A 5,000-nucleotide genomic window follows, 5' to 3' on the forward strand; every position below is an offset into this window, starting at 1 on the left:
AAGGGAGCTATGCCCATAGGAAAGGGATGTAGGGAAGGTGATTGGCCCATTCTACGTTTACTCTACCTGGGCTCAACTAAATGAATCTGGAGGAAGTATCTTGACAGTTAATTTGGACGACAGATTGTCATATTTGGAATGTCCATAGCTTATGTCTACATTTTTTTCTCTTTATGTTGAGGTAGCGCATTATTCTTTTGACTTGTCCTTACACTATATTTACGTTAAGAAACCATAGTTTATTTGTCGTATTAAAGTCACTACATGGAATCTTTTGTACAGACCATGTGTTACCTGATCTACAATCTCGCATGAGGGTCCTCCTAATGTTGTTATCATATCAATGACTTTCCAAATATTTTTTGAAGAGATTAAGCTTTATTCCAACATAGAACAACATATGATCAATATATTGATTGGGCAGAAGCTGTAGTTTTAGCCAATCCAATTGATTGACTTAGAGGAATGTAACTGAACCATGTTTGATCTCAGGCACGCATGCAAATAATGTGAAGACAGGTTATGGACAATTTATATGTGACAAACTTTTGACCGAATTAACTATCACAAAAATTTAATCACATTTGCCTAGAATGAGATAGAATGAGGACAGGTAAGGACAATGCACCTCACCACACTCTTTCCTATGGAAACATATCACTTCTTTGGGTGCGCGCGCGTGTGTGTGTGTAATAATAATAATAATAGAAGGTTTATTTCAATTGCAGTAGTACACTGACAATAATACATTGCAAAAGCTGATTAAGAATATAGGACTTAGAGTATACACTGTACAAGTTCACATAGAGTTGATAATGTGCACAATGGATGGGATGGCACTGTTTTTGTAGCGTTCAGTCCTTGGCACTTTGATTGGTACGAGCCTATTTCTGTGTCTAGTCTTGTGGCTAGGTGGTGGGGCGTCGGGAGGGAGGAAGTGACGGTGTCTAGGGTGGGAAAGCAGGTTTTCTCAAAATTTCTTTAGTGCCTCACCGTGACGCTGTGTGTGTGTGTGTGTGTGTGTGTGTGTGTGTGTGTGTGTGTGTGATTCACCATGGTCTTAGATCATGTGTTGGACTCGTGGTCGAGAGCTATTTCCCTCCCGAGAGAGAGCTCAGAGCTCATATATAACCGATCTATGGGTAATGCTGTGACCTGACACGCACACAAACACCCAGCTTCCCACCCACGAGAGTTGGAGTAACGACCCACAACGTAGCGATACTAAAATTATTTTAGCCCTGGCGGGATTTTATCCTGGACCGCCGTAGTGGCAGCCGAGAACTCTAACCACAGCGCCACGAGGTTTTTGTTTTTGTGTTTGTTTGTTGTATGTGTGTGTGTGTGTGTGTGTGTGTGTGTGTGTATGTGTGTGTGTGTGTGTGTGGTGTGTTGTGTCTGTCACGTTCTCGTGCCTCTAACATTAGGCGGTGTGTGTGTGTGTGCGTGTGTGTGTGTGTGTGTGTGTGTGTGTGTGTGTGTGTGTGTGTGTGTGTGTGTGTGTGTGTGTCTGTCACGTTCTTTCATCATTCCCAATTCTTTTTCATCCCTCCACGTCCCATTCTTCTTCACTGCCACAGACATTCTTTCTTCCGCCTCCACGTGTCTTCCCACTTACCTGTTTCCCCTCCTCTCCACTGCCTCTTCTATTTTCACTGTCTCTTTCTCTTTATTGTCTCTGTTACCTCCAATCTCACTCTCTGCCTTTCCATCCTCGATCTCCTGATTCTCCTCTTCTTATTCTGCATTTCTTCTCAACCGTTACTTTCTCACTTTATTTTTTTCTCTATATGCTTCATCCTCATTCGTGCTTTTTCTCCATTAATATACCACTTTTCTTTTTACCCAATCTCTCTCCACCTTTTCCACTACTCTTCTTCTTAATTATCCACCTTCTCCACATTTCCCCCATCTCCTGCCCCCTCCACGCATCTTCTAACCCATCTTCTCTACCCTCATCCACTTCCTCCACCCTTCATCCACGTTCTCCACCCTTTAGTATTTACTCAGATTCTCTTACACTTCCACTCACCTATTCCGCCCCTTCTCTATTCTTCATCCACCTCCTCCACCTCCCTCCAACCTTTCCAAACTCCTCCTCCACATCTCTACCCATCATCCATCTGCACCTGTACCACACATCACATACCTCCACCCTTCACACACTTCCTCCACCAATCCTCCATCCTTGAATTACCTACTCCACCACCCTTGTATTCCTCATCCATCTATTCTTCCATCTTCGTTTGCTAAAGCTGTTACAAATCTACCTATCACCCACCTCTTCCGCCTTTCACCAGCACCCTCTACCCTTTACTAAATTCCTTCATCCCTCTTCCATCCCTCCCAAACTCATCCCCTATCCCATAACACAGCAAGAACCACATTTTACATCGCGACCCATAATACTTAGGTGTAATAAAATATATATATATATATATATATATATATATATATATATATATATATATATATATATTATGTATATATATATGTATGTATATATATATATATATATGTGTATATATATATATATATGTATATATATATATACATATGTATATATATATACGTATATATAATATATATATATATGTATAATATATATATATATGTATATGATTTATTTATATATATATATATATATATATATATAGAGAGAGAGAGAGAGAGAGAGAGAGAAGGAAAAAGGAAAAGAATGGGAAAGGGAGAGGGAAAGAGAGAAAGAAATAAGAGACATATTTCAGGAAACGTTAATTTTTCATCATCTCCTCCTCCTCCACCTTGCTTTCACTTGCGTATTTATTATTTCCTTTCTTTTTTGTCGCAAACCATTCCATTTTTCACGCGACCCACTGAAGGGTCGGGACCCACAGTTTGAAAAACGCTGCCTTAACACCCCCATCTCCCTCAACATGCTCCGATTGTCACACACCTTCATCTAACTCTCACATTCTTCACCCATCTCTTCTACCTCGCTTCCGCCATCACTCCTTACTTTTCCATCTCCTTTTCCTCTGTTCCTAGACCACCACCTCTTCCTCCACCTTCTCCACCTCTTCCTCTTCCTTCTCCTCCACTTCCTCCTTCCACCTCCTCCTCCTCCTACCTCTCCTCCTCCTCCTCCACCTCCTCCTCCTCTTCTACCTCCTCCACCACTTCCTACACCTTCTCGTCCACCTTCTCCTCCTCTTCATCCTCCACCTACTCCTACTTCTACCTACATTGTTTATCGGTTAGGTGTGCCTGGCACTCGACAAGATTGCCACAGTTTCGACTGCTCTTGTCTTTTCTGGGGATCCAGGAGGCAAAAATCACGGGCGAATTTTTTTCTACCTCGCTACACTTCGCTGCTGTTACGAGGGGAACATTATTAGTAGTGTATTATGTCACTCGAAAGAATAACAAGAGGAGAGGGAGTAAGGGAAATGGAAGAAAAATAAAATAAAAAAGGGGCGAGAAATCGAGGAGAAAGAATGAGAAACAAAAACGAAGGAAGGTCATTGAGAAGGAGAAAAAGAAAAGTAAGAAAAAAGAGAAAGAAGAAGGGAAGTAAGAGAATGACAAAGGGGCAAGACAAGGCGACGGTGAAGGAAGAAGAGAAACAGGAGAAGGCGGAAGAATACAAGGAGCAAAATGAGTACAGTAGGAGGGGGAGGAATAGGAGGAAGAGGAGGAAAAAGAAGAGGGGGGAGGAAGAGGAGGAAAAAGAAGAGGGGGGAGGAAGAGGAGGAAAAGGACGAGATTTAATAAGGTTAACGATAACAGTGTAATAATTAAGGAGGATAACTAACGGCATCAACCAAAACACCAAAACACCTTCCACATTTTTGCCCCTCCCCCATCCACTTCCTCCTCTTCCACCTTCTCCTCTTCCACCTACATAATTGTTCGAAGAGTGCATTCAGAGACGTGAGAGTGTCAAGGAGGTGCAGAAGGAGGAGGAGGAGAAGGAGGAGGAGGAGGAGGAGGAGGAGGAGGGTTAGGAGGAGGAGGAGGAGGAGGAGGAAGAAGAAAGGGGGAAGTAGAAGGGTATACGAGGAGAGGAGGAAAGGAAATGAAGGAAAGGGAGTGGAAGAGAAAATTGTAAAGGAAATGAAAAAGAATGAGAAAGAGGAGGGGGAAGAGGAAAAGGAAGATAAGGAGTATAAGAGAAAAAAGAGAGGAAGGATGAAGACTAGAATGATGAGAAGGAAGAATAAAGAATCGAAAGAACAGAAAAAGGAATAAGGAAAGACAAAAAAAAAAAAAAAAAAGAAACACGATTACAGGAAGAGAATGAAGAGAAAACAAAAAGAAAAGTAAATCATAAGGAAAGATTAAAAAAAAATGTAGAAGGGACAGGTGATGAGAAGGGAAGGGGAAGGAGGAGAGAGAGAAGGAGAGAGGAGTAGGAGAGGAGCGAGAGGGTAAGGGGGAAGGAAGAGGAGAAGGAGGAGGGTAAATGGGAAGGGTCGGGAGAGGGAAGGGGAGGGGACGGGGGGAAAGTGAGGAGGAGAAGAAATTGGAGGGGAAAAGGAATAGGAGGAAGAGGAAGAAGAAGTGGAGGTGGAAAGGAAAGGAAATGTATTGGGAGAAGGAGGAAGAGCACGGATAGGAGGAGAATAACGAAGAGCAGGAGGAGGAGTGGGAGGGGAGGAAGAGGATGAGGATGAGGAGAGGAAGTCGGATTCGGAAAGAATCAGGAGGAGTAAGAGGAGAAGCAGGATGAGGAGGAGCAGGAGGAGAAAGGGGATAGGAAGGAGAGGAGGAAGAGGAGGAGAAGGAGGAGGAAGAGGAGGAGCAGGAGGAGAAAGGGGATAGGAGGGAGAGGAGGAGGAGAAGGGGGAGGAGGAGAAGGGGAAGGAGGAGAAGGGGAGGAGGAGGAGGAGGAGGAGAAGGAGTTGAAGTCGGATACGGAAAGGATCAGGAGGAGTAAGAGGAGAACCAGGAGGAGGAAGAGCAGGAGGAGAAAGGGGATAGGAAGGAGAGGAGGAGGAGAGGGATAGGGATAGGGGAGA

This window comes from Oratosquilla oratoria, chromosome 3 (assembly GCF_046742065.1).
Source record: "Oratosquilla oratoria isolate Oo_2021 chromosome 3, ASM4674206v1, whole genome shotgun sequence".
Lineage (NCBI taxonomy): Eukaryota > Metazoa > Arthropoda > Malacostraca > Stomatopoda > Squillidae > Oratosquilla > Oratosquilla oratoria.